Raw genomic sequence first — 19,048 nt, 5'->3', positions numbered from 1 at the left:
CGCGGAATTGGCTCTGACCACTCTGGTTCAGCGCCGACCACCCTCCGATTCAGATCTATCAGAGGCTGACCAAGAAACGCTAAGGGTTACGGCCCTGCCCTTTGGGCTCACCAGCGTCGTCGCCACCTATCAACATGCCCTAAGGGGTAAATTCACCGACTAGGTTGGAGATATCCATCCTCTCGCAGACCAGCTCTCGTCGACTGTCAACATGCTACACTTCGGCCGACGTCCCGAAGCATCCCTCCAAACCATCCTGGAGGAAAATTCAGACTCCGAGTCCTAGGCCTCTACGGAGATTGTTGCCGAAACCACCGTCGTACAACCTCCTTTCCCTCCCTTCCGTGGAAGAGGAATTTTCAATGTCAGCGTCGACAGCCCCATGGGATGGGGAAACCGAGGACCGCGCTGCTCACGTCAATAGGAATGTCAACCGTGCACAACGCCGACCAAATGAGGCTGCCCTTGTGGTGGCTGAGGCTGCTCGCAACGATCAGCTCGACTCGTAAGGAAGACCACGCCCACTCCAACACATCCTCGACAATATGTTTGTCCGTGTTGACGGCCATGACGTCTACAAGACCCAAGCGCCAACTTGGCCATGGCCACCAACGAGCCTGCCTGGCTCCCACAAACACCGAAGGTCGCCAAGGTCGTCGCCATGCTTAGAGCGGCGCACTACCAGGTCAATGAGATCCACCAAGATCAGAGACCTTCCTACTCGATGAGCTTGATTCGCCGATCCGCCGTGCCAAGATCTAATCGCCGCCCCAACTGAAGTCGTTTCGCCGACCAGCACCGCGACGATGGACAACCTCTCTAGGGAGGAGCTAGGGGCAACCGCATTGACCACCCTTGCGAACACAACCAGGAAGTCGACCAGGACATCCGAGCGCACATCAACAATCTCCAAGACACGCGATGTCATATCGACGAGCGTCGTTTCTCTCGCCATGAAGAAGAAGTACGCCGCCCCGTCCGTGCGCTCCGTCTGCCGTCGCCCTAGCCGCATGGATCGAGAGAGGGAGAGAGCGAGCGGAGAGAAGGAGGGCGTTGGGTCGGGGTCGGGAACCATCGGGAAGGGGAAGGAGCTGGAAGGAGAAGTAAGAGCCACGATATATATTTGTTTCACCGGATTCGAAGACGAAGCCAGAGAAGCAGGGGAGAAGCACATGAGAAGCAAGAGTAGCCGCTCCTAGGAGAATCAGCTTCAAGAGATCTAGGCTATTAATTTGAAGATCCGACGGACGAACAAATTTGGAGTGACGTGGCCGTGGTTTTTGGGCGAGGAGCTAACGTGATTTGTAGTTATAAAAATCTGACCCATTCCTTTCTCTTGAGTACGAGCGGCTAGCGGCGGGCGGCGCGAAGGGCGGACTTGGGACGGCGCTGCCTCTCGCGAAGGGCGCATGAGGGACGGCTCTGTTGCTCGCGGGACTGCTGCTCGTGCAGCTGCTGCTCCGGCATGGCAAAGGGAGGAGCTCGACCTGGCTGAGCATCCACGCTATGGTGAAGGGCGGCCGGGTGAAACGACTTTCACGTGGCCTGGCGCGGAGCACGGCGAGGCAAACCTGTTGAGCACGGCTGCGGGCTGCCGATGAGCGTGCGATTCGTTGCCGCAGCTGACCGCACCGGATCGGATGAAAACGAAAGAATCGGCTCAATGCAGGTTTCACTCGTTTTCCTAGGCGTGGGAAATGACGCCAGCTCGTTTCATCGCGACGAAACTCCGGTCTTCTTTCTATATACTCGATACATGCAAAACAGTGTTTTTTTCCTGACATCTCACTCCATTTAATGTCTATAAAATTCTCATAATACTCTATCCATGGAACTGCCGTGTAAAAAATATATTAAAAAATTGATTCAATACTAATTGTATCAAGACCCTATGGCCTTGTTTAGATTGGGGTAAGGAATCAGTATTTGGCACTGTAGCACTTTTGTTTGTATTTGATAATTATTGTGCAATCATGGTCTAACTAGGCTCAAAAGATTCGTCTCATAATTTATAATCAAACTGTGTAATTAGTTATTTTTTATCTACATTTAATACTCCATGCATGTGTCAAAGATTTGATGTGATAGAGAGAGTGAAAAAACTTACAATCTAAACAAGGCCTATATAAACGATGTTGTAAGCCACGTAAGCGATCTCCATACGAGATTAGGCTCCATTTGCCATAGATCAGCTTCATTATTAAAGTTGTTTTCTTTGCAAAATTGCTTCACATGCAGTCTTTTAGGTAAAGTTAAGCTTTTTAGAAAAAAATATTTGACAAAATAGCTTCACATGATGGACCAAATGAATAAAATGACTATAATACTTTTTTTTAAAAAAAAAATTCTTGAATTTTTAGTCACGGGATTTTTTTTTCCTCCGCACATCTTCTTCCCATGGGGGCGTCCGCACGCAGTCGCAACTCGCGCTCGCGCGGCGGGCTGCGAGATACGGCGGCGCCTGCGCGCCCGCAGTGCCTTCTCCGCGGCTGTGCCCGTCCGGCGGCCTCGAGCGCGCCCTGGCAGGCTGCACGCCCCGGCGCTATGCGTCCTTGCTCCTTGCTTCTTGCTTTTGCTCCCGAAACGAACTGACTTCGATCTCCACCGGCCGCCGAGAGACGCGCTGATCTCGCGACGGCTTCCTTGCTTCTCTCCTGTATGAAGACGCCAGTGGCCGCCGGTGACCTCTGCTACGGTTGTCCGTGCGTCCCAGCTTCACAGCCGCACGCTTGTCGGTCCAGCCAGGGCCGTCTCCTATCGCCACCGTCTTCTGCTCTCCTCACGGCTCCTGCGAACAAGAAAGCTAGCGCTCGTCGGCCCCGAGCCAGTCGCGCCTCCCGGCGGCCGCGCCCCGGCGCTCGTCGGCCCCCAGCCGGCTGTGCCTCCCGCGCGGCAGCATCCTGGGTGGCCGAGCCCTGTGCCCCCGGGCGTCACGCGTCCTCGCCGGTCTTATGATTTTGAGGCTCTCCGGCGAACTCGTCGGGACGGCCTCTCTATCCCATGAAATCTTATAATATACAGGCTAATTTTATTTATATAGAAAAAGCAAATTTAATAATATATTTTTAATTTAACATATCTGATAATTATCGAGAGCGAGAAACAACATAGACTAAATGGACAATATATTTATACTTCCAGAACTAATACGATTACCTTAAAGAAGAATAAAACTTCATCGTATTCACTGCTTCTTACAAAAAGATACTTCTTTAGGTATTTATTGATACAAAATCATCAAGGACGGTATTAAGATCAAAAGTGTCTAAGATATCCTTCTCGATGGTGCACATAGCCAAGCCATTTTAGCCTTTCTTGTGATATAGTTGATCTCAAATAGTTCCTCAACAACTTTAATTTTGAGAAACTTTTTTTGGCCGAAGCTACAGTCACAGGTACAGTTAAAAGAATTCGATAGGCAACTAAAATATTTAGATAGCAATCTGTATCCATAACAAACTCCAGAATCTCTGGCGCCGATATCAAAGAATCAGGCAAAGTCACTTGCAACACCTTTAGTTCTGGAAAAAAATCATTGATCTCAACATTGAATGAGTTATCATAAGAAAAAATTTTCATAAAAATCTTACAGCGCAACCAAAGATTAGCTTCATCCAAGGATTTCAAATTTTCTGAGTTGAACCAAAACCCAAAAACATTATCAAATGATGTCATCTACTCAAATCTACTAGTCAATGAAGCAATTGCAGAATGAATCATAATTAGAAAGTACTCTCTTCTAAAGGAGTCCACAGCAGACTGTTGTATTTCCTCGTCTTGGTCATCTTGTTCATCAAAATGTTTCTTTCTTTTTCGTTGACGTTTCGTAGGAAATATTGGCTCTATATCCAATTCAGATGCAATATTTTTTGTTGTATCCATACTAGAAGTGAAACATTCATCTCTATACTTCTTAAAATATAATATGACACCTTCAATGTGTTTGAGAGTAGCATCTATACTCACAATTTTAGATTGTAACTTCTTGCTAACCTTATTTATAGAGAATAAAATGTCGTGCCAAATAACCAAACCAACTATAAATTTAAAATTCTCAAGTGCACTCACCAAAGATTGACATTCACTAACTGCCATTGGGTCATCAATTGAAGCTTTCTCTAGCGCTATTAAAGCTGATCTCATTTGAGGAGTTTGAAATCTGATAGCTTGAACACTTTTTATTCGGCTTTCCCAGCAAGTATTAGACCATGACTTAATTGTCAATCCTGGGACAATGTCAACTAAATTCTTCCACCTTTTGATAGATTTTGCAAACAGGGTGTATATACGTTGGATAATGCCAAAAAAGAAATAGCTTGCCTGCAAGATTTCAGATATCACAAATAGTCAGATCCCAAATAATGGCATATTATATGAAAACAATGTATAACATATAAAAGAAATAATAGTTTACCTGTAAGATTTTTCCATATCGCAAAGAGTAAGTGTCGACAGAATATGCTCGGCAGTCCACCGAGGGGTATCCCGCGATGGTAGATTTGTCGGTGGGGATGCGCGTAATCAGGAACCGGATGGTGACACAACGTGTAGAGACAACGATTTAGACAGGTTCGAGCCGTCTGATCAACGTAATACCCTACGTTATGTGTCTTTGGTGTATTGTATTGACTGCCTCTCCTTATATACTCTAGAGGGGTAGAGTTACAAGTAAAGTATCATATTTGATACTATATAATATCTTGCGGTGCACGCCGAGCAGCGTTGTGCACGCCTTGATCTTGTGGGCTAGGCCACCTCTGATGGTGCGGCTCATGTCTTGGGGGCCATACCCCCACAGCTAGTCTCCGAGCCTGACAGTAGGTGACGTAGTCATATGGTGCCAGGGTCATAAAGTAGAATACCAGCCGAGCAGGCAGCCAGTCCCCGGGCGTAGCCTCGAGATGAGAACAAGCACATTCACCGTAAGGTGAAGTGTGCCCACTTAGTTCCTGAGCCTGCTGGAAGATGAAGAATGAATCTTGTAGCAGGGTCAAAGAAGTCTGAAAGCTTGCCAACATCGTCTCATATGCGTATATCAAGACCCCAGACGTGCTGCCTAAGATCAGCACCCTAATCCGAACAGCATGGAGTAGCTTGATAGCACACCAATGAGACGTAGCAAGATTCGAGCAGCAAGGGAGTCCCCAACGTCGCTGGCGATGACCGAGCACCGAGGAGCGAGGAGTCCCCGGCGTCGCTGGCGATGACCGAGCACCGAGGAGCGAGGAGTCCCTGGCGTCGCTGGCGATGACCGAGCACCGAGGAGCGAGGAGTCCCCGACGTCGCTGGTGATGTCCGAGCATCGAGGAGCGAGGAGTCCCCGGCGTCGCTGGCGATGACCGAGGACCGAGGAACGAGGAATCCCCGACGTCGCTCTCGATGACCGAGCATCGACGAGCGAGGAGTCCCCGGCGTTGTTGGCGATGACCGAGCACCGAGGAGTCCTCGACGTAGGCGGCTGTAAGGGTCGAGATGGCGACTAGAGGGGGGGTGAATAGTCTTTTCTAAAACTTAATCGCGTCGGCTAACCGATACAAATGCGGAAATGAAACTATCGGTCTAGCCAAGACTATATCCCGCTATATATATGTTCACTAGCACCTTGCAAAGATAACAATTATGCAACAAAGGTGCCGGACTAGCTAGAGCTCTCCTAAACAATTCTAGGAGCAAGGTTACACAAACCTATGCCACTAGTACTTTAAGCGACAAGGGAGCTCCTACACATGCTAGTAAGCAAAAGCACAAAACTAACTAAGCTCACTAGCAATGCTCAATAACAAGGCAACCAATGCCTAATTAGAGAGCGCAAATACTTAGCTACACAAACTAAGCAATGTGACTAACAAGGTTACTAAAACTAAATTAGCCACGCAAGGGAGCTACTTCTATGCTACATAAGCAAGAAGGTAATTAGCAAGCTACACAAGCTATCTAATTACAAGAGCAACTACACAAGCTTAATATGTATAAAAGTAATTGCAAGCTTGTGTAATGGGGATGCAAACCAACGGGAAGAACAAGGTTGACACGATGATTTTTCTCCCGAGGTTCACGTGTTTGCCAACACGCTAGTCCCCGTTGTGTCGACCGCTCACTTGGTGGTTCGGCGGCTAATTAGCATCACCCGCTAAGCCCGCACGTCGGGCGCCGCAAGAACCCACCCCGATAGTGAGGGTAGCTCAATGACACGCTTTACTAGAGTTGCTCTTCGCGGCTCCTGCGGGGCGAGCACAATGCCCCTCACAAGCACTTCTCCGGAGCGCCGCACAAGCTTCTTGCGCGCTTCGACGGAGACCACCACCAAGCCGTCTAGGAGGTGGCAACCTCCAAGAGTAACAAGCACCACCGGCTTGCAACTCGATCACCTAGTGCTACTCGATGCAACCTCACGATGCAATCGCACTAGAATCGCTCACTCACACAATCGGATGATCACTATCAAGTATGTGTGAGATGGAGGGCTCCCAAGCACTCTCAAGCATGGACACAAAGTCCCCCAAGGTGCTCAGCACCAGCCATGGCCGAGGGCCACTTCTATTTATAGCCCCAAGGGCTAAACTAGCCGTTACCCCTTCACTGGGCAACGGTCGGGACGACCGGACGCTCCGGTCGTGTTGACCGGACGCTGGACCTCAGCGTCCGGTCGCCCACAGACGACCACGTGTCCCGGTTCCAACGGTCACTTGACCTGACCGGACGCTCCAGCTTCAACTGACCGGACGCTGAACCCCCAGCGTCCGGTCGTTTCCAGTAAGCTCCCGAGCATGACCGGACGCGTCCGGTCGAACGCGATCGGACGCAGCCAGCGTCCGGTCACACTCCAGCGACTGCTACACTCCACGTCAGCGCGACCGGACGCAGCCTGCCAGCGTCCGGTGCATTCAGATCCAGCGTCCGGTCAGTTGACCGACGCCAGCATCTTCTCCATTTTCTTCACCCTTGCTCAAGTGTGCTAACCACAAGAATTTGCATCCGGCGCAATAGAAAATAGACATTCCATTTTCCCAAAAGCGCCGGAGGGAGAGAAGGACCCAAACCCATCTCACCCCTACAAACACCACCGCCTTTGTAAATGTGCCAACACCACCAAGTGTACACCACCATGTGTAAGTGTGTTAGCATTTTCACAATCATTTCCCAAAGGATGTTAGCCACTCAACTTGCCACGCCACTCGATCCTAGCGATAATACAAAGTTAGATCACTCGAGTGGCACTAGATGACCGATATGCAAACAAGTTTGCCCCTCTTGATAGTACGGCCATCTACCCTAAACCCGGTCATAAACTTCTCTACACACCTATGACCGGTGAAATGAAATGCCCTAGGTTATACCTTTGCCTTGCGCATTCCATTCCATCTCCTCCAATGTCGATGCAACACATGCACCAACACGATCAACAATGATATGATCCACTTCATATCATCACATGATCATATTGGTTCATCGATCTTGACTCTACTTGCTCTTCACCGTTGCCATCGTCCATCGGCGCCAAGTCTTGCTCAAGCTTCACCGCCACGCGGTCCATCACTCCAAAGCCTTCGACTTGCCCTTCACGCTTGCAACCGGTCCATCAAGCCAAGTCTTGTCTTGATCTTCTCCACCTTGATCACATGACTCAATGTCATGTCTCATGTGCATTTAAGCTCCTTCATCATCACATGTGTGAGCTTTGCAACATCTCCAAGCCATTTTCACCTTCATGGCATATGTTGCTCACACACATGTACCTGTGGACTAATCACCTGTGTATCTCACATAAACACAATTAGTCCACCTAGGTTGTCACTCAATTACCAAAACCAACAAGGACCTTTCAGCGGTGATGTCCGAGCACCGAGGAGTCCCCGACGAAACTGGCGATGTCCGAGCACCGAGGAGCGAGGAGTCCCCAGCGTAGGCGGCGATGTTCGAGCTCTGAGGAGTCCCCGGCGAAGCTGGCGATGTCCGAGCACAGAGGTGTCCTCGGTGTAGGCGGTGAGGTTCGAGCACCGAGAAGTCCCCGACGAAGCTGGCGATGTCCGAGCACCGAGGAGTCCTCGGCGTAGGCCGCGAGGTCCGAGCACCGAGGAGTCCCCGGCGTAGGCGGCGAGGTCCGAGCACCGACATAGCTAATGACATCCGTGCGGTGAAGTGTGCCCACTTAGTCCTTGAGCACGAAGTATCCGTGCACCGAGGAGTAACCAGCGTAGCTGGCGATGAAGCATGAGCGACGAACAATCTGGTCAACTGGTCGGCGGCGAAGTGAGCATTGTATAGAAGCGACCGGCGAACAGTCCGATCAACTGGTCGGCGACAGAGTCTATGAACCAAGCAGTCCAACCAGTTGATCGGTGGAGAAGTTCGAGCACCAGGTGATCCGATCACCTGGACGATGATCCTGCAATACAAACATGTAGAACGGGTAATACATGATGTACAAATAAATAAACTCCAGAGAAAAATCAGCAATTGTGATGAAACATCGTAAATAGTTCAATGATCAGTTGGCGTGAAAATATATTTATGTTTAATATAAACCGCCCGAACAGTTAGTGTGTAGCTGAGTCTCTAGCCCTAGCTAGCCCATAGTCCATAACGTCGAGCGCGGAGCCCATAGCACGTGTAGGGAGGAGCCGGAGACAGGGCGTCTCTAGAGGCGTCCGAGCATCAACGTGACTATTCGAGGGTTCGGAAAAATCGTTTGGAGAGTAAATATAGAGAAAACAGTTCGGAGAAACATTATGGCGATATACGAAGATCGGAGAATATTTAGAAGAATATTAAAACGTGACTTAGCTTTAGACGGAGCGTCTGGTCGGTGGCGTATGGCGTTGTCTGGTCGGCGTTGGCGTCGAGCACCTAGGGGGCGGCGAGTTGTTGGTGAAGACGACCTTGAAGGTGGTTTCGAGATCGGATCTACTAGCGCGGGGGCTGGCGTAGCCAGCGACGAATCATCGTCGTGGACCGACATGGATCTCCACGAGATTGATGACGAGAACGTGTTGTTGATTTGAGGTCCATCTAGCTCGCCATGGATCAAGCGCACACCCCTACCTGGCGCGCCAACTGTCGATAGAATATGCTCGGCAGTCCACCGAGGGGTATCCCGCGATGGTAGATTTATCGGTGGGGGTGCGCGTAATCAGGAACCGGATGGTGACATAAGGCGCAGAGACAGCGATTTAAACAGGTTCAGGCCGTCTGATCAACGTAATACCCTACGTCATGTGTCTTTGGTGTATTGTATTTAATACATAATGTCGAGTAGAGGACCCCTGCCTCTCCTTATATACTCTAGAGGGGTAGGGTTATAAGTAAAGTATCATATTTGGTACTATACAATATCTTACGGTGCACGCCGAGCAGTGTCGTGCATGTCTTAATCTTGTGGGCTAGGCCACCTCTGATGGTGCGACCCATGTCTTGGGGGCCATACCCCCATAGTAAGATTCAGACTATGACATGCACATGACATATATAGTGCTCTTAGATTAAACAAGCGTGTCTGAACACCTTGGTGTTTTCCCTTTATATTTGAACCATTATCATAGCCTTGTCCCCTTACATCATCAATATTCAAACCAAGAGAGACCAATGCACTCTTTAATTCATTAAAAAGACCCAATCCTGATGTGTCATCAACCTTCAAAAACTCTAGGAAGAACTCCTCTACCCTTAGAACATTCCCCGATATATTCACACACACCTAATAATTAGAGTCATTTGTTCTTCATGGCTCACATCTAGAGTACAATCTAAAATCATAGAAAAATACTTGGCATCCTTAATGATCTTTAATATAGTTTGTTTTACACAATCTGCAAGAAGAGAAATCATCTCATTCTGAATTTTATGCCCAAGGTAATGATGATGAATCTCACTATTTTGAATCCGCCTAATATGGTCTTGCATCACAGGATCAAATTTACCCATCATTTCAACTGTGCCCAAAAAGTTACCATTGTTAGCTTGATATAGTTTCTTATTTTGCCCTCGGAAAGCCAAATTATATTTAGCAAGAAACTTGACAACAGAAACGATTCTTACTAAAACTTGTCTCCAATGCTCTCTCTCCTTTGCAATTTCCCATTGCAAATCATCATCAATTGTTTTATTTTTGCTCAACCTCAGCCTAAGTTCATTCCAAGTATTCATGTTTCTTATATGCTCAACACTATTATCATATTCCTTGAGTCTTAAACTAAGATGTTTCCAGTGCCTCAATCCATGTGCTGCCAAACTTTTGTTATGATTTGATTTGAACAATTTGCAGCAAAATAAAAAACTTTGTCCACATGTTTAGAGTAAATCAACCACCTCACTATTGCTTAACTTTCTGGAGTAGTAAGCATATGAAAAATATCTATTGTGAGCATCTACAAGGAACTCAAGATTCAATTCTCTCGCTGGTCCTTTTTTCAATCAAAATATCTCTACCCTTATTATCAAGATTCTCCCAAGTTATGAGATTAAAGACATCATGAATAGAAGGTTGCACATCATCAATTGAATTTTCAGGTTGAGAGAAAGGCTGTAAATTTTCATTCTCTATAGCATCAACTTGTTCGCTTAAATTATCATTAACTTGTTGTTGCTCTTCTTCTTGATTATCAGGTGCATCTATAGGGTTGTTATCACGCACATCACTACTTGAAGCTGAAAAAAACTTATCTAAAGCACCTTGTTGTGAGTGAACAAACTGTTCTTCTTGTCTTTTCCGTTTTCTTTTCGCAACCCCTGACAAATGTTTCTTAGGTAACATTCTAAAATTCTTACACCTGACCTAAATTACAAGAAAAACATGACTATATTAGTACAAAGTACTAGACAAAAATTGAACAAGAAAAAAAAACCTAGGACCTAGATAATTTGGACATGAACTGATTCAGAACCAAGATTCATAAATCACACGAAGGGCAGAAGGCAATAACCAAGATCAAATATTCAGATGTCGTCGACTCGTCGTCCTCGTCGAGCCCTGCCTCGGCTGCCTTGTCGCGTGGTGATCGCTCGATCGGCGCTGCGTCTCGCCGTTTGCGGAAGTCTGGTTGCGATCATTGTGCTGGGCTACGGAAGTCGCGATCGTTGTGCGGGGCTGCGGCGTTGGCGGCTCGGCTCCTCGCCTCCTGATTCCTGAAAAGAAAGACTGAAAGAGACCGACGCTGATGGGCTACTGGCCTGCTGGCTGCTGCATTAATCCTAAATTCTAATGGACTTATATACTTAGGATACGGGGTCTTATATACTTGGGCTTGGACCCCCATCCCGCTTGGGCCCTCGGCCATCGCACCTCCTGCCCCCCTAGGGTTAGCACGGGTCCTCGCCCGCTCCTCCCGAGCGGGGGCAGAGGTGAAACAGTAATAAACTATTTTTTTTAGTTTTAACCTAACTCGTCCCCTCGCTAGAGGAGAGAAAAACAGCTTAACCTATGAAATTGTTTTGAAAAAGGTGTTTGGCAAAATCTAGCTCACGACAGCTCGTAAAGTTATTGGTGAAACTGTACCAAACAAGCCCTATGTACAACACAGTTAAGTTGAAGTAAAAAAAACAAGAATGCTATATGTTGGTCGGTTTTTTTTTTGTCATTCATTATCCGTTTTTTTGTCCGTTTGATCTGTCACTTCAGTTGTTGTGGAGCGTCCAATTTCCTTTTGTCGCGCGCGGCTCTTTTTGTTTCGGCGGCGCACGCACACTCGATACCTTGGATCCAGCGGTAGCGGTTGCCGTCCACGACCCTCGTCGCGCTGCACAACCACCGCGAGGCCTGCCGCGGAGCGCGCTGCTGGCGAGGCGCACATAGAAGAGCTCCTTATCGTAGCTAGCGTACAGGGCCAGCACCACACCCTACTGCAGCCCGCCCGCCCCCCCCCTAAGCGCGACTCCGCGCCGTCTACGCCGCTATCTCCGGAAAGGCCCCGGTAAGCTATCCGCCTGCCTGTATCTGTCATGTGGGGCCACGTCTATACAAGGAAACGGCGCGCCCGGGATGGTCGCAGATCGCCACTCGCAGCCCAACTGCTCGACGAAATGCTCCTGTAGCCTGTGCAGTTAGCCTATGTAGTCATGACATTCTGTGGCCTTTTCTATGTCCACTGAAATACCTCGGCAACAGATGCAAAAGACAGGGACGCAGTAGAAAGGTTTCAAGAATTCCTCGGTAGCAGCCCAAGTTGATTGACATGTTGCCCAACTGACTGTCTTTCAGATAAACAACCCAAGTTGATTCATTAATACTGTCCTTTCTTATGGATAAGCACACATGTAAACTGCTAATTTGCTTGATAACTTTATTACGTTTCTGAACCGAATTATGTCCTCACGAAAGTTCATAAAAGTTGGCTACAACCATGCAGAACCATTTTTGTATTTCTGTTGACTACTTTCTGTGGATGTAATAATAGCAGTTATCCTATTTCTGCAGTAGCTAGCGTTCCTATCCATTTCAAACTGTAGTATTGTAGCCAGGATGTATGCCCGACTGTACTCCTGGACTTAATTCTTAATATGTTCATCTAAGCTGCAAGTCACACGCATCGTCGTAGACATGAGAAAAATCCATGGACCTGGTGTAACGCACGGGTATTTTTCTTTTTTTTTGCTTCTTGTATATGTATATATATGTTTGCCTCTTTTTTTATGTTTGGTAGCTGTGAGGTTCAAATTTGGTGGCCTGGTGTCTTCTTTGAACTGGCCAATTAATAGGTAATTTTTTATATATAATTTTTTTGGTTCTATGTACTATAGGTTTATGTGACTCTATTTTTAATTTGAAATTTCATGCAGATATTGTTGATTGAAGTCTTTGTCGTACTGATTATGAAATAGTAAGTTGCTTCCTCGGAAATATTTTAGTCAATAACTATTTTGTTAACATAACCATCATATGGTTAGATTTTGATGGATTTCCTGCACTTGAAGGCATTATAATTCTGTGCATGCGTATAAGCAATCACCAAGGCTATGCTGTCCTTTTTCATTTTGTTTGGAGTGTGGTATTGTCTAAGGATTAATTAGGTGGATTTTTAACCTTTGTTCTAGAATGGTTGCAAAGTGATATTGCTGGCATCAGTTTGAGTCATATACTTCATTTTTTGTGAATTACTGCCTGAACAAATTAAGTTTCTGGAGCTGGAATATCCATTTTTGCCAACTAGGCTTAGGTGTTTGCTTTGGCTTTTTGCTTGACGCTTGCATATGTACTTGTCTTTTACAAATAGTTAGGTTCAGCATTGTGTTCCTTTTTGTATTTTATTCAACCATCAATACTTTGTGTTACTGTCGTAATGGTGATGCTTTTTCTTGTATAATTTTTGGTCTCATGTGTCGCTTAATCTTCTGCAGATACAATGTCGTGCCAAACTGATATGTTTGTCAATTGTTTTCTGCTGATGTACTGTAAGAACAGTAGGGGCCGTAGCTATCGTAGGCAGGTAAGCCATCTACCTTTGTTATCCTACATTTTTCTGATACATTTTGGTGAGTTTCCTTGATAGCTCATGTTGTTTTTTGGTTACTTCTGCATAATCATAGATGGGTGAAGCTATAACCAATTTTTTCTCATGTTCAGTGTCAAATGTTGACGATTATGGAATATTTTCTACTTTCATTATGGCCACCACCTGTGTGGTACCTTTTTTTTGCTGAAGGAGTATGGAAGCCTATTTTTGTCTGTAACCACTGGGTTGTATCTCACTTTCAAGTTGACATCAGTTGTGGAAAAGGTGCTATACATTTTCACTTATCTAATTTTGCTGAACTGATACCTAGCGAATGATCTGACACATAATGTACCTTTGTCAGGTTCAATCTTTTTTTGACAGAAATGAAACAAGTGAGCAGGTAGCTAGTGTATTCTTTGCTTCTTCCATTGTCAGTAAACACAAACTCTGATGATAAGTTTTGAGATTTTTATTCCTCATTCGATCTTTCAACATATATACTTGTGTTTTGTGTTCAGGTTGTTGCTGCTGGACATTTTTTGTGTGATATGCTCATCCTTTTTTGCGATGCAAACACATTTTTTTGTGAAGATTGCTTATCCGAATTGTAATTCTCATACCCCTTTCTCTGCCGTATATACCATTTGACCTTTTCCCATGCACTATTTTCACACATCTTTCAGTGATCTCATTACCTATATCTGCTTTTTCTTGGCATTGTTTTGGACCATGGCAGGTTTGAGAGGGAGGGAACATGGCTGCTGTGCAGGGCCTTGGTTAAGCCAGTAGACCTCCGGTCATTCGGTGACGGTTCAACAAGCCTCTTTCTTTCATGTATTCTAAATTCTAATCTTAGATAGTCAAAAGAGCAAGTTGGAGCGGTTTTTGTGTTTGTGCTTGTGTTGCTGCTGGCAGCGCCTGCGAGCAGTGCGGCCCTGATACGGTGCTTGGAGAGTGTACACCAAGCTGAAGCTGAAAGTCGTACATGATATGTGCGTTGTGACTGTTCATATTTACAACCCCTGTATATTTGCTGAGCACCTGAGGATTTATTTACCTGATCATATATACGTTCAAATTACTACATAAATAGAAATGGTGAGTATATACAACGGATTCGAATGTTTTTTTTATGTTTCTGTTTTTGGTTTTTTATATTTTTGTTTTTCTGCCTTTTTTTATTTAGCCATTTATTTGTTTATTTTTTAGTTTTTTTTTCATTACCTTTTTTTGTGGCTATCAGATTTGGATCTGACGTTGTTAAATTTGGTTGTTTTTTTTTGTTTTGTAACAACTGTTTTTTGTTTGTTGATTTTTGGTTGATTTTTGGCTTTGAAACTACCGGTTGTTTTGAACCTCAAAACAACCGTTTTTTTGTTTGTTTGTTTTTGGATGTTTTTTTTTTGTCTATGAAACAACCGGTTGCCAAGAAGCCTGGAAACAACCGTTTGTTCAATAGACAGACTAGAAGGATCTTAGTCTGTTCGTTTGGCTATGGCTTGTCGTAAACGATCATAAATTTCCAACCAAAACAGTATTTTTCTCTCACGCAAACCAGCACGAATATGCCATGCCGGACGATCTACTCCGCCTCAGCCTTCGCCGCCTCGACGCCCGCACCTTGCTCTCCAATGCCGTGCTCGCCAGACGCTGGGCGCACCCACCCACGCGAGCTCCACGTGTCCCAACTCAGGGTCAGCGACATCCTCCTGTGGTGCTACAACCGGGCCCTCGCTGTACGCCGCAGCAACGCGCCACAGAATACGATGCTGCCATAGTCCTGAAGCTTGACACCCTTGTAGCACGAAGCGTGGCTAGACGGTAGAGCCACGCAAAGGCACAAAGCATGGGCATATTTGCTAATAATATAATAACAATATGTAGATCTTTTTGAGGTGACATGGATAAGTACGAATTCAAATCCTAATCTAAATAGATCATTTTAAGTCATGAGTAACCTGGATAAAAATACTAATCCTATCCTACTTCTATACAGGATGAAGCGTTTCTTCAAACTATCTTTTTTGTTCTATAATATAGTACACTATTCGTAGGTCTCTCTGTAGCCCTAAACGAAAGGGGAAACCGAAACGGAAAAAAAGAAACAAAAGCGAACAATGAAAAATAGAACCGAACAAAAAAAAAACATAATAAACACTTGGAACGACAAGAGTTTTTTTGGTTTTGTTTTTTTCCCTGTTTTTTTTTACCTCCGCTTATTGGTGTACCCGTAATCAGAGTTTGATCCGGATCTTTTCTTTTACTCATCCTTCCTTCCTTCCTTCCGTGTACGTTTTTGTGTCCTTTTTCACGTCTGTTTTTTCGTCGTCTATTCGGCTTCGGTTTTCTGCGTTTGTTTGTCTCCTCCGTTCATAGTTCTTTTCTAGATCTGATTTTTTTTTGTCTTTCATTTACAGACCACGATGTTATCGGTGTCCTTTTGATCATTCCCATCTGACAATCTCCTTGCCCGCCCCCTCTCCCGCTCGATCGTTTCTGTTTCACGCTCTCTCCAGCTCATAGGACTCGGTACGTTGAGGAACGTGCACCCTTTTGCGTGATTTTTTCATTTTCTTCTTTCCTAAAATATCTCCATTTATTTTTAGAATAAAGATAAATAATAATACATATTATGGGTCTTTGAAACCTTGACCTTTAAAATATATACTCACCGTTTCACCAAAAAAATAAAAAAAATAAAATATATACTCACCACTAAATTGTCGGTGTTATTTTAGTTAGAAATACACCACATTATTATTAGAAACTGAATTAGACGATGGTTAAACTAATTAAACCGTAAAATAAAATCTCGAGCCGTTTGTCATATAATATAATCAAAATAAATGTATCCCCAAACTATTCACATATAGATATTAACTCCATCAACACATTCATAATATGAAAACTAAAGTTATGGTATAAAGGAAGAAAACTCTATCTATCAAGGAAAAAACCTTATCGAGGTTGTGTTTTAATTTGACACAAAATTATTAGGATAATATTATACTGTTCATTTTAGAATAATATTATATTATTGCTAATATTAATTTATATTATGAACGCCATGATCAGCATAAAATAAATTATAACTTTTGAATTTTATACAAAGAGTAAAAAATAAATAAATATGTAACATTGTTATCTTCATTTTTCATTAATGAGCCCATTCGTTTGTGAACGTTGCAGCTACCTCTGTAGCTATAAGCTATAACAACCATTAACAACTACACAAATTAAGTCACCACCTTTGTGCAACAAACTGAGGCGAGGTTGAACATTTAATAGTTTTTCTCTCGTTGCAACGCACGGGCATGTTTGCTAATTATACAAACGAGGGTATTCAAATTTTAAAGGCCGGTCACATAGCCATTTGTCTTATCAAAACCTAATATGGTTATCGTCTCTTAACTGAATGTTTTCAAGATGTAGGAATTGATCCTTAACTCCCATAAATCCCATCCAAAAATATAATCTCTAAGATTTTTTGTCCCTGACTTACATTTTTAAGGTTCCATAGCAACTTTTGCTACAACCCATCTTGTTATACAACTTCTTTCATAGTTTATCTGAGGTTAGATGAGGAGGGTGAGAACATCATATAGGCTCTATTTGGAACTGTTTTTTTTTTCATGAGCATACTTGAGAAGTCGGCTTTTCTTTAGCTCACCACACATGTTGCTTGTTGGAAAAGCCAGAGTTGATGTTTGGCACCCTATAGCTTTTTCACCGTCAGTGGCAGTGGATGAGAAGAGTGTGCAACGTTGTTGGGACGCTTCACTGTGGCGCTATTGAGGGGTGAGGTCGCGAGCATGACTCAGGTAGCATAAGACATGGCTCTGTTTGTAAGAGCTCCATCAACTCTAAATCTACAAAAAGAAAAAAACAACAACTCCACTCTCATTTTTTTATCCAAACATTTTTAGTTCCGCCAGCTCTAAGATCCACAAAAACATGGATCTGACTCATAGATCCATGGATTTCGTGGAGCACCTCGTAGGTGCTCTAAATTTTTAGAGATTTGTGGAGTTCGCAAAATTACCCAATCATACCATTGGTTACACAAAAATAACGGTTCACTTCTTTTCTTTTTTTTTTCTTGTTTGTGTTCCTGTGTCGAACCTCCGTTCTTGCTGCCACCACCCTGCATCGCTTGCTTGTGTCCCACCTCGTCGTCGTGCCCCACCGTGCCGCTACGCCCCCAACGCCCCGCACCGCCAGTGCTCATGCCGTCCCGCCCGTGCAGGGCACTGCCCATCCCGAGTGCCGACCCGCCACTGTGGAGGCACTACGTAAAAAACGATTTTAGCAACGGGACGAATTTTTTGTAGGGGCGGCTAGTGATAGAGCCGCCCCTACAAATGGTTGCCAAATGAGCCGCCCTTACAAATGAATTTGTAGGGGCGGTCGGTGTTATCAGCCGCCCCTACAAATGGCCCGATTTGTAGGGGCGGCTCAATATCCAGCCGCCTCTGTAAATGGATGCCGAATATTAAAAAGTAAGCACTAAAATTCAAATTTTGTAAACGACCTCGGATGAAGAAACAATCAAAATGAAAGTTGTAGATCTCAAAAAGTTATGAAACTTTGCAGTTGACAACTTTTTCAGTTGGGATCATTTACTACTTGAAAAGGACTGTTTGAAATTACTGTTCCTGTTTTGTCCTCTAATTCGGAGCCAATTCTTAAAACTGGTATAGTTTTCGTATACAGACTCCGATTTCGACGCTCCATATATCAAAATCGATCAGAAAAAAATTCCGGATCCGTCCATCCCCGCTCTATCGGGGTTCGAAAAATTTAGATTGATCAAAAAGTGGTCACAAGATCCTCTTTTCGTGGTCACAAGGTTTTTGTCGATTTTGAGCAAGTTTTCTGAAAATTCCACAGGCCACGTCTTTCACTTGTTTCAGCTCATATTTTCTGTGGTTACTTCTTTTGTGCTCCTAAGTAAAGGAAAAATATCAAAAAAATAAAATAAAAAAGTCAAAATTTCCTCAAAAAAACAACGACGACAAAAAAAAAAGAAAAAAAGTGAGGGGCAAAAGAGGAACAATATTTAGAGGAGCACATAGAGAAGGCCAAATGTTATTTTGGAACACTAATTGATTTCAGATGAAAAAATCATGAACATAGAAGTTGCAGAACTTATCAAGATCTATAAGTTTTATTTTGGTCATTTCTTCATCCGATAAAGTGGTAATAACATTGTTCATAAAATTTACATATCTCTCATATAGTTTCATAGACAATAAGAGGGATATGTAACATTTATGAACAATGTTACTACCACTATGTCGGATGAATAAATGATCAAAATAGAAGTTGTAGATCTCGGAAAGTTATGAAACTCTATAGTTGACAACTTTTTAATTTGAAATCATCTTGTCAAGGAAAATTACGTTTGAATTTCTAAAATTTGAAATTTAAATTTTGTAAACGACCTCGGACGGAGAAACAACCAAAATAAAAGTTGTATATCTCGATAAGTTATGAAACTTTGTAGTTGACAACTTTTTGATTTGAAATCATCTTGTCAAGAAAAACTACGTTTGAATTTCCAAAAATTTAAAATTTGAATTTTTTAAACGACCTCGGATGGACAAACAGTAAAAATGAAA

The 19,048-nt window shown here is 44.2% G+C and overlaps 1 long non-coding RNA gene across 1 annotated transcript; it reads left to right on the top strand.

Moving 5' to 3' along the window:
- Window positions 1-11,632: 11,632 nt before the first annotated feature.
- LOC136551350 (uncharacterized) lies at window positions 11,633-14,497 on the top strand. The gene is made up of 7 exons (XR_010782536.1): window positions 11,633-12,690; window positions 12,772-12,812; window positions 13,330-13,418; window positions 13,556-13,709; window positions 13,789-13,827; window positions 13,946-14,034; window positions 14,164-14,497. It is a non-coding gene; the product is annotated as an uncharacterized lncRNA (long non-coding RNA).
- The last annotated feature ends 4,551 nt before the right edge of the window (window positions 14,498-19,048 follow it).

The sequence above is a fragment of the Miscanthus floridulus genome, chromosome 4 (genome assembly GCF_019320115.1).
Source record: "Miscanthus floridulus cultivar M001 chromosome 4, ASM1932011v1, whole genome shotgun sequence".
In the NCBI taxonomy this organism is placed as follows: domain Eukaryota; kingdom Viridiplantae; phylum Streptophyta; class Magnoliopsida; order Poales; family Poaceae; genus Miscanthus; species Miscanthus floridulus.
The sequence above is the reverse complement of the archived record's forward strand: the minus strand, read 5'-3'. Positions and strand labels throughout refer to the sequence as shown.